The 10,940-nt window shown below is 39.4% G+C and overlaps 2 protein-coding genes across 2 annotated transcripts in view; both read left to right on the top strand.

The window, feature by feature from the left end:
* Positions 1 to 10,940, top strand: part of TRIM68 (tripartite motif containing 68) — a 150,613-nt gene that overhangs the window by 21,770 nt on the left and 117,903 nt on the right. The gene's annotated exons all lie outside the window — the stretch shown is intronic.
* LOC130544607 (olfactory receptor 51I2-like) overlaps positions 1 to 10,940 on the top strand; it is a 35,592-nt gene that overhangs the window by 21,758 nt on the left and 2,894 nt on the right. The window lies entirely within an intron of this gene.

Raw genomic sequence — 10,940 nt, 5'->3', positions numbered from 1 at the left:
CCTTGTTCACATGAGTCACAGTCCTGGGAGAGTGTCTGCCTTCTGGTTCCCATTGATCTGAAAGGGCTTCCAGGAGGAGGCCCTCTGGGAACTTGGGGAGGTGAGTCAACTCATAGAGGTGTTCCCAGGCAGCCCCTGCCGTTAGAGGCTTCTGGGTCTCAGGCAAGTGCTCACTGAAGTGAGAGTATCTTTCCCAGTGAACAATGTTCTCCAGGGACTGAGGATCATAAAAACACTGCCCTGTTCCCATTCATGTTTATGTTGGCCTGGTCAGTGGAGGGCACTAGTTTAGGTAGCCAATTTCCCTTGAGAGCCAGAGTCTGAGGTTGCCCGATAAGCAGGACAGCTCCCATTCCCAGTATTTCATTTAGCCCCCATCTCTGAGTTGCAAATCATTTACTAGAAACTAGATTGACATGAAATGACAAGAAATAAGGACAGAACATAAATTTGTTTCTGGGGACAGCAGTTTCCCCAAGCTTTTTTGTTATTAGAAGAAAAGATTTACTGTCAAAACGTATTTACGACCAGAAATTACCAGCATCACATATCTGAGATTCTTTCCGATGATGATAACCACCAATTCTCCCAGCCCATGCCAAAATTCATGCCTAATGTCCATTTGTTGTATCATTTAAAGTTAAATATTCAAGAATCATTTATAATGTTCCAGGCCCTGTAAAAGATGAAAGGAATACAAAAATAAACAACAGTAGTTACTACAGTGGGTGTCGGATATTATCCAAAAAACAAGAGATACCAAGTATTGACAAGGATGTAGAGAAAAGGGAACACTTGCACATTTTTGGTGGGAATGTAAATTGGTACAGTTACTATGAAAAACAGAATGGAAGTTACTCAATAAATTAAAAATAGGACTGCCACACATGATTCAGCAATTCTACTTCTGTCTGGATATATATACACAAGGAAATGAAATCATTATCTCAAGGAAATACCCGTACTCCCATATTCATTGTAGTATTATTCCCTATAGCTAAGATATGGAAACAAGAAAAGGTATGGAATATTCAGCCTTAAAAAAGAAGGAAATCCTGCTGTTTGCAACAAGATGGAGGAATCTAAAAGGCATGATGTTACATGAAATATGCAAGACAGGGAAAGACAAATACTGCATAGTACCACTTATATGTGTAATCAAGAAGAAATCAAGTCAAATTAATAGAAACAGAAAGTAGAATGGTTGTTGCCAGAGGCTGCGGATGGGGAAACAGGGAAAGTTGGTCAAAGAATATAGACTTTCAGTTGTAAGAAGAATAAATTTTGAGGATCTAAGTATAACATAGTGACTACAGTTGATAATTGTAAGAAGAATAAATTTTGAGGATCTAAGTATAACATGGTGACTACAGCTGATAATTGACTATATTGGATAATAATTAAAATTTGCTGAGAGAGGAGAACTTAAATGTTCTCAGAAAAAAAGAAAGAAAGAAAAGTAAATATGTGAGATGATGGACGTGTTAATCAACTCAATGGTGGGAATCCTTTCACAGATACCAAATCATCACATTATAGCCTTTAAATATACTACAAAGTTATTTGTTAATTGTACCTCAATACTTATGCAAACTAACTCAAAATTGACCACTGACTTGAATGTAAAAAAATAATAATAATAATGTAAGCATAAATCTAAAACTTTTAGAAAAACTTAGCAGAAAATCTTCAGGATCCAGGGCAAAGTGTTCTTAGTTTTGTCTCCAAAAGCATGATTCCTTTTAGGAAAAATTGATAAATTAAGATTTATTAAAATTAAAAACTGTTTCTGTGTCAAAGACTCAGTTGAGAGGATGAAATAACAACCTACAGGTGGGAGAATATATTTGCAAATTACATACTGAAGAAAGGCCTAGTATCTAGAACAGATATGAACTCTGAAAACTCAACTAGGAAAAAATGTAATTAGAAATAGGCGAAAGACATGGAAAGACATTTCATGGAAAAAGAAACAGATGCAAATAAACACGTAAAAAGTTCAAAGCTATTAGGAGGAAATAAAAATTAAAACTATAGCGAAATATTACTATATCAGAAATATCACAGGGCGCCTGGGTGGCACAGCGGTTAAGCGTCTGCCTTCAGCTCAGGGCGTGATCCCAGCCTTCTGGGATTGAGCCCCACATCAGGCTTCTCCGCTAGGAGCCTGCTTCTTCCTCTCCCACTCCCCCTGCTTGTGTTCCCTCTCTCTCTGGCTGTCTCTCTCTGTCAAATAAAAAAAAAAAAAAAAAAAAAAAAAAAAAACCTTAAAAAAAAAAAGAAAAGAAAAGAAATATCACATCAGAATGGCTTTAAAAAAGGTGAAAACATCAAATGCTGGCAAGGATGTGGGGAAACTGGATCACTCATACACTGCTGGTTGAAATGCAAAATGGTACAGCCACCACTCTGGAAAACAGTTCGGCAGTTTCTAAAAATACTAAACATGCAACTAACATATGGCTGAGTGTTTGGTACTCCTGGCATTCATCCCAGAGAAATGAAGAGTTATGTTCACCAAAAGCCTGCACACGAATGTTTATAGCAGCTTTATGCATAATAGCCGAAAACTGGGAACACAGATGTTCTTCAACAGGAGAATGGTTAAACAAACTGTGGTACAACCATGCCCTGTAAATAGCACTTAAAAGGAATGAACTCTTAACACACAGAATAAGCTGGATAAATCTCCAAAGAATGATGCAGTGGGGAAAAAAAAACAAACAATCCCAAAAGATTACATATTGTATGATTTCATTTATATGACATTCTTCAATCGACAAAATTAGAGAGCTATAGCACACATTAGTGATTGCCAGAGACTAAACGGGGGATGGGAGGGAGGAAAGTGGATGGGGCTATAAAAGGACAACAAGAGGGATCCTTGTGGCTCTGGAAGTGTTCCATATCTCCACTGTAGCGATGTCGATATCTTTATTTTGATACTGCACTATTGTTTTGCAAGATACCACCATTGGAGGAATTGGGTGAAGGATACATGGGATCTCTATATGAAATATTACAACTGCATGTGACTCTACAAACATCTCAAAATAAAAAGCTAAAAAAAAATCTTAAAGAGTTGACAAGGTTGGAATGGTGTTGGAGTAGGAGGACCCTAAATGCACCTCATTCCACTAACACAACTAGATAACTATCAAATCATCCTAAATACTGCAGAACTCCACCTGAAGGCTGGCAGAACAAACTCCACAACTAAAGGTGGAGAAGAGGCAACACCGAAGAAGGTAGGGAGTGCAGAGACACGGTTTGGGAAAGAAACAGATCATGGCTATGGCAGTGGGAAGGGAGCCACAGTCACAGAGAAGGGCAAAGAGACAGACTAGCACAGAGAGGCGCACACAGAGAAAATGAATCCCCATAAGCAGCTGGCTTGGATAGTGAGGGAGGGGCCGCATTTCATGAGTTCCTCCAACCAGTGGGGCTTAAAGCCTGGAGTTTTAAAGGTCACTGTGTTTGGCTTGGGAAAAGTGCCCTGGAGGGCACGGGGGATGGTCTTAGAGAAGAGGCAGGCAAACAGCCCACAGACCTACAGCATGGAAAACAGTGATCTAAAGAGCTCCCGGGGCACACAGTGGGGAGGTTATTTGCCCTTCTCAAAGCATGTCCCAGTGAGACAGCAATCACAGGGAGACCTCTGCAGGGACAAAGAAACTGGTCAGCACCATTCCCTCCTCCGCCCCTCAGCATAAGCACAGAGCCACCAGTGGGAACCAGCACAGTGCTGACACTCAACACTTGCTTAAACCAAGCCCTGCCCCTCCCAGTCGCGCTGGCCTCGGTCTCAGAATGGTGGGCCACTTCCCCCGGAAGTCCTGCCCAAACCCCTACTCACAGCTTGTCTTCCAACAAGGGAGTTTCGCAGAGCTGTGGTTCCTGTGGCTTGGCAACAGGCCTCATTTCACAAACAGACAAGAATACACCTAGTTAAAATGCACCATATTCAGGACAGGGACCAAACACTGCCCACAATAGGCAAAGAGAGCCTCTGTAGATGACTGGCCTGAAGGATAGAGGGGCCAGGACACAACAGCAGAGCACATGCAGCACACACTGGAGACACTCCCAGAAGTGCCAGACTCTGAGGCGTGGGGGACACTATACTGCAGGGCATTATAGGACCTCTTCTTTGGGACAGAAGATCTATCAAGAAGACAGCAACATGCAGTGAAATGAAACTGGACCACTTTCTTATACCACATACAAAAATAGATTCAAAATGGATTCAAGACCTAAATATGAGACCCAAAAACATAAAAATCCTAGAAGAGAGCACAGGCAGTAATTTCTCTGACATTGGCAGTAGCGACTTTTGTCTAGATAGGTCTCCTGAGGCAAGGGAAACAAAAGCAAAAGTAACTATTGAGGCTTCACCAAAATAAGAAGCGACTGCACAGTGAAGGAAACAACCAAGAAAACGAAAAGACAACCTACAGAATGGGAGAATTTGCAAATGAAAAGGGTTAGTATCCAAAATTTATAAAGAACATACAAAACTCAACACCCAAAAGCCAAATAATCCAATTAAAAAATAGGCAGAAGACATGAACAGACATTTCTCCAGGGAAGACATCCAGATGGCCAGCAGACACATGAAAAGATGCTCATCATCACCTAGTATCAGGGAAATGCAAATCAAAACTGCAATATCACCTCACACCTGCGAGAATGGCTAAAATAAAAAGCGCAAGATACAACAGATGTTGGCAAGGATGTAGAGAGAAAGGAACCCTCCTGCCCTGTTGGTAGGAGTGCAAACTGGTGCCGCCACTGTGGAAAACAGTATGGAGGTTCCTCAGAAAGTTAAAAGTAGAGCTACCCTGTGATCTAACAATCAGACTACTGGGTATTTACCTAAAAAAAATATAAAAACATTAATTCAAAGGGATACATGCACCCAATGTTTATACCAGCATTATAAGATATGGAAGCAGCCCAAGTGTCCATTGATTGATGAATGGATAAAGAAGATGTGGTATATACACACACACATATACATATATAGTGAAATATTACTCAGCATAAAAAAAGAATGAAATCTTTCCATTCACAACAACACAGAAGGAACTTGAGAATATAATGCTAAGCAAAATAAGTCAATCAGAGAAAGATAAATACCATATGATTTCACTCCTAAGTGGAACTTAAGAAACAAAACAAATAAGCAAAGGAGAGAGAGAGAGAAATCAAGAAACAGACTCCTAGTTATAGAGAACAAATAGATAAACTGATGGTTACGAGAGGAAAAGTGGGGGGATGGGTGAAATAGGTGATGGGGACTAAGGAGAGCAGTTGTGATGAGCACCAGGCCATGTATGGAATTATTGAATCACTATATTGTACATCTGAAACTAATATGACACCATATGTTAACTACCTGAAATTAAAATAAAAACTTAAAAAAACTAAATAAATAATGAAAAATATCTTAGGGGCGCCTAGGTGGCTCAGTCATTAAGCATCTGCCTTTGGCTCAGGTCAGGATCCCAGGGTCCTGGGATCTAGCCCTGCACTGGGCTCCCTGCTCAGCGGAAGCCTGCTTCCCCCTCTCCCACTCCCCCTGCTTGTGTTCCCTCTCTTGCTGGCTGTCTCTATCTCTGTCAAGTAAATAAATAAAATAAAAAAAAAAAGACTTAAGATTTTATTTATTTGACAGAGAGAGACACAGCAAGAGAGGGAACACAAGCAGGGGGAGTGGGAGAGGAAGAAGCAGGCTTCCAGAGGAGGAGCTGATGTGGGATCAGAATGCCGGGATCGCCCTGAGCCCAAGGCAGACACTTAACGACTAAGCCACCCAGGCATGCCAAAAAAAGAAAAATCTTAAAGAGTCTTAGGTTATATGCTATGGCATTCAGAATTCTTCTTTTTTTTTTTTTTTCCTTTCACCATATGTGATGGGCACCCAACAAAGAAGTGGTTAGAGGATGGAGAGGGGGCTGACATGAAGACCCATGTGTCGTTAATTGGTCTCCCTGCCAGGATGTAGTTGTTGGGTGGAAGTGGGTAAGAGAGCTGATGAGTTGGGCGAGAACCTTAGAGAAGGCACACCTGATGGCCACCATTTCCCATGGGAAGTCAGGAGCAATGTCAAATTAGCTGTTAGGAGAAGAGATTGGCAGGCTGAATAAAGAGCTTGAGAAGAATGGTGACAATTTAAAAACTGAAAGAAATTAAGTGTGATGCAGAAGTCTCAGCTCAGGTTAATGGCCACAAATTCGTTTTGACGTAAGATTTCAAAGATGTGTGATTTTTTCCCCCTAAGTTTAATTATCATCTCAGAGGGAGAAAGGTAGTCAGGCTGGGCCCAGTTCAGCTGGGAGAGTACAGCCAAAATCAAAGAGGAGAAAAGTCTGTGTATCCCTAGAAAGCAGCTCCAGGTGAATGACTACAGTCCAAACTGATAAGGAGCTGAGGTGATTTTGTGGCAGAACTCTCCAGAAAGTGAGAAAGAATGGAGACAGAGCTTGTATGTGAAGAGGAAAACAGAGCAAGAATTCAAACCCTGGTCTGCCTGGCTCTGTAGTACATGTTCCTTTCACTGCCCAAGTTCCCTCCTTTTTGAACTTTGATTCAGCAGGTCAGTCCCAGGCTGAGTGTGGGAAGAATCTGTGCCAGCCCCAGTCTGGAGCTGCAAGCCTGAAGTCCGGGTGTCTGTCCTAGAATGAGTGCTGAGAGTTTGGAACAGGGTCTGTGCGCCTTTCAGAAGTCCACGTCCCTCTCCTCTAGGAAGCTTTCCCTCATTCCCTCAGGCTGGGTTAGGCCTTGACTTCTAGACTCCATATCTCTACACTCCGCAGAGACTAAGAGCTTCTGCAGGACTGATCCTGGGGCCTGTCAAGAGGAGGCTTCAGGAATATTGTCTTGGAAGGAACTCAAATGTAGGTGGTCTATTGAAGCTGATAGTCTCTGAATATATATAACCATTTAAACGTGGTGGGATATTGCAGAATCCATGATTCTGTCTCTCCCTTGCCCCCTTACTGTTTAGTTCCTCCAAATGCTTCCCCTGATTCCAAAGCTAGCCTTAACTTTTCCATTCCCCAGGGTTCTGAGCAGAGTGATTCCCTGGTGGCCCAAGCCTGGCCTCCCCTGGAGATAGGCACTACTGCCAAGATGTCCCTGTGTAGTAAGATAAAATTCAATCCCTCTGCCACAAAGACATCCTGGGCTCTTGCAGGATCTGGAGTGGCAGAGCAGCCCGGAACAATAGCCAGGGTGAGTAACCTGGGGCCCCAACACATCTCCTTCTCCACTTCCCAGTTGGGTGACTTCCAGCACCTTAGCCTCAGATAGAGATAAGAGTGGGAAGGGTCTGCAAATAACACAGAAGAAAGAGAAGTAACCAGTCTCGGACCATGAGAGATACTAGTCCCATCTCCTGCTTGGAGAAGAGGGCCTGAAGGAGGCTGTCTACCTGAGGTTCAGGGAGTTTAAGGCTCAGAACACATTCTAGGGAGAGATGTCCCTCATAGTCTCTCCAGAAAGTGGATGAGAAAATGTGCCAAGTTCTCTTCCCATCTGGCATTTTGGGGTCATCTGAGCTCTGGTTCGGCATCTCAGCTATCCTCCTCCTTGTCTAGACTGGCATTTCTCCACAGGCCTTCTTTATCACACTGGGCTGGCTTCCCATAGTGGCCCCACGGTGGTACAGAGTAATCCTGATTACCAGGACTCTGTGAACCCAGGGGTGAAAGAGAGCTGGGAAGTCTCACCTTTCCTCAATTCCCTTGTTTTCAATGCTGTCCATCTTTCATTTCAGTCTTGGCATCTCTGAGTCCAGAACCTTGCTGGGAGAATTTTTTTCAGAAAGTAACCTGTCTTCTGCAAGAATGCAAGGGACAGGAGAAGGAATCACATAGCTGCTCCCTAGAAGACCATCCTGCTTTCAATCCCATTCCTTACTCTTGCCTTTATCAACTCTAACTCCTTAGTTCTTTTGAAGTGGATGTGCGGCATAACCTCCTCTCTATGAACTTAATCTTCTATTTCTGCCAGTTCCTTTCCACCCTTCCTACCATTGTTCATCAACTGTAATATTGTTGATATACCTCATATCCCATCCTGTTCTTCTGCCACTGTCAGATCATATTTTTAAATTCTGACTATCATTTAAATGAGATTTTGGAGAGAGTAAAGGTTTGTGTGCAATTCACCATGTTTAATTAGAAAACTCTTCCCATTAAATGTTTTTACCTTTTATAAAGTTTTGATTTATTAATATGTTATTATGAAAAATAATAAAATCCTCTCTCAAAATTAGAGTGAGGAGAAACTTGATCTCTATATACTCATACCTAGCTACCAAAATCATCAGCTTGTAAACACTCTTGCAGCTTGGTGCTACACAATTCTACCACAGGTGGCCCCCACTCCCCCAATTATTATGAAGTCAATATAATGTCCTTCTTTATTGTACAAATATTTTCAAATCTTAAAATATAGCCACAGTATTATAATCACACCAAAATAAAAGATCATCATCAAGAATTTAACCAGTATTTATATTTCCCCAATTATCCCATTAAAGTATCTCGGAAAGCTAGTTTGCAGACTTTTTATAACTGATTTGCTCAAAACAAGGTCCTAACAAGGTTCATCCGTTGCATTTGGTTGATATGAGTCAAGTCTCTCCTAATCTATGGATTTTCACCCATTCCTTTTTTATTTTCTTGTAATTTATTTGTGGAAGAAACTGGAATTTTGTCCTGGAAGCTTTTGTTTTTGTTGTAGTTTGGATTTTTCTCATCACATCCCGTGGTGTCTTTTAACATATCTGCTTGCCTGGTGTCTCCTATACTCTCTAGAAACTGGTAGATACGAGTCAGGTTTGTTATTTTGGTAAAATACGGTATCTAGTTTTCTCTCATTTGTGATATCTTTCCCCGGTGATTTTTTTGCCATTATTTTATTGGGTTTGTTAAATAGGAATACTTCAGTTCTATTACTTCTTAATAGCTGGAATGTTTCTATAGAAACTTTCCACCTTCAGTTCCTTTCTTTAAACCATGCTACAGTTTGTAGAAGAAAAGTAGGTTATTTGTCAGTTTTCAGAATACTGAATGCCTAGCCTTCCTGACCTCATTCTTTCTCTCTCTCTCTCTCTCTGTTTCTATCCCTAGCAGTTCTTATTCCCATTGATGCTTGATTGACCCATATTTGGCAAGTGGGAGCCTCTCTGAGTTGACTTCTTTGTCTTTAAAAAATAATCTCAGTTGTCTTTAGTTTCCTGTTTTCTATTATTAAAAAGATATCCAAGGTCATTTGGCATGTTTCCAGTAGAAGGCTTATCACCCATTTATGAAAGGATACCTGAAATTGGGCGAAAGGATATTTAGAGACCACATCTAAGCCTTAGATGTGTTCTTTGCTACTGAATTGTTTTGATTGTAGGTATTTTCTGTAAATAAAGTGAAGAGATATATATTATTTAAAGGATAAATATTTCATGAACTTATTCTGATATTCCCAAGTTGATATTCTCAGCTTTATGATTACAGCATTTTAACCAACTCTTTTGAATTTACAAATATATCCTCTATGCTTACCCTGAAAGGTTTCTTCCCAAATGCATTAAAATAATGACTCAAATGATTTATCCTATACTATTAATATTTGTATAAAAATACAAATGTATTGACTTTGATGTATTTTTTTCCTTTTCCACCTGAACAACATTCTAAATATATTAAGAATGTGTAGATTAAATCAATTTTTCTGCAACCTTCTCTGCACATTGATCCTTTATTTGTGGTTTAGTGGTCTTAAGAGATTTCTGGGATAAATGGTAATTTTTTCATTTTGAGATTTATTGCTTTTATCAGAGCACCTGTATAATTTTTGTTTATCCTTGCAATACAATTACCATACCTAAATACATATAAATTTGCTTATCAGTATTTATTTCCTAGTACATGACAAATACTTTAATTTAGACAGTTTTTTTTTTACTTTTCAGAAAAGTGTTTTATGATATATTTTAATATCTTTCTGGTTTTCATTTTTATTTTATTCTCCTTCAGGAATATCTATTATGTTTAAAATTCCACCGTTTATTGGGCATCTCTATTATAGTCTAATTATTTTATCATTGCTTTCATTTAATTATATTTCATTATTTTCAACTCTATTCTCTACCTCTGAATATTTTAAACAGCAGTCCATTTTGTAATAAAAATATTCTCTATTTTATCATAGATTTTATTATTTTTTTCATGTTATTTTATTTGGCTTACCCTTTTGGTATTCACTTTCTTTTTTATTATCAACTCATTTTTATACCCTAATATCAAAAAATTTAATTTGGTTCATGATTTCTTTTGTTTATTTATTTATAAAATATTTATCCAGAATTTTCTTCTTCTTCCTTAATAATTCCTTATCTCAAAGAGTATTTTTACATATCTTTAACATGTTTTATCCCTTTTCATTTTTACATAATGTTTCTGCACAAATTCTATGTTGGAATTTTTCTGTTACTCATCTTTGAATGGGGTGAGCTCTGCCAGGGATTAATATTTGTTCAAAACAGTGTCTGAGAGAGAAGAAATGGAGGATGACAGACCTGACAGAGTCAAAACTTTATTTCATTACATTCTCTTTTAAAATATTCTACTAGAATATGTGCAATCTGTTTTAGAGACCCAATGCTGTCACCTCCCCCGAAGGAAAAAGAAGTCATTCTTCCCTTCAGAGTGAGTTGATTACATTGGCTAGATATGGCATAACTGTACACCCAGTGTTCATAGTAAAACCCCTTTTAGCTCTCAGATCTATTTTTGGTGGGTTGTTTAAACCTCTGCTAAAAGATATCTCAGTGGCTGTTTCCCTTATGTTGTTTTTATTGGCTTATCTTCAGAGGGTTTTTTATTTGCTTATTTATTTATCTGTTTGTTTGGAAATTTAAAGGTGAATCCAAGAAA

This window comes from Ursus arctos, unplaced genomic scaffold, assembly GCF_023065955.2.
Source record: "Ursus arctos isolate Adak ecotype North America unplaced genomic scaffold, UrsArc2.0 scaffold_22, whole genome shotgun sequence".
In the NCBI taxonomy this organism is placed as follows: Eukaryota; Metazoa; Chordata; class Mammalia; order Carnivora; family Ursidae; genus Ursus; species Ursus arctos.
This window is presented reverse-complemented; position numbering and strand designations above follow the sequence as displayed.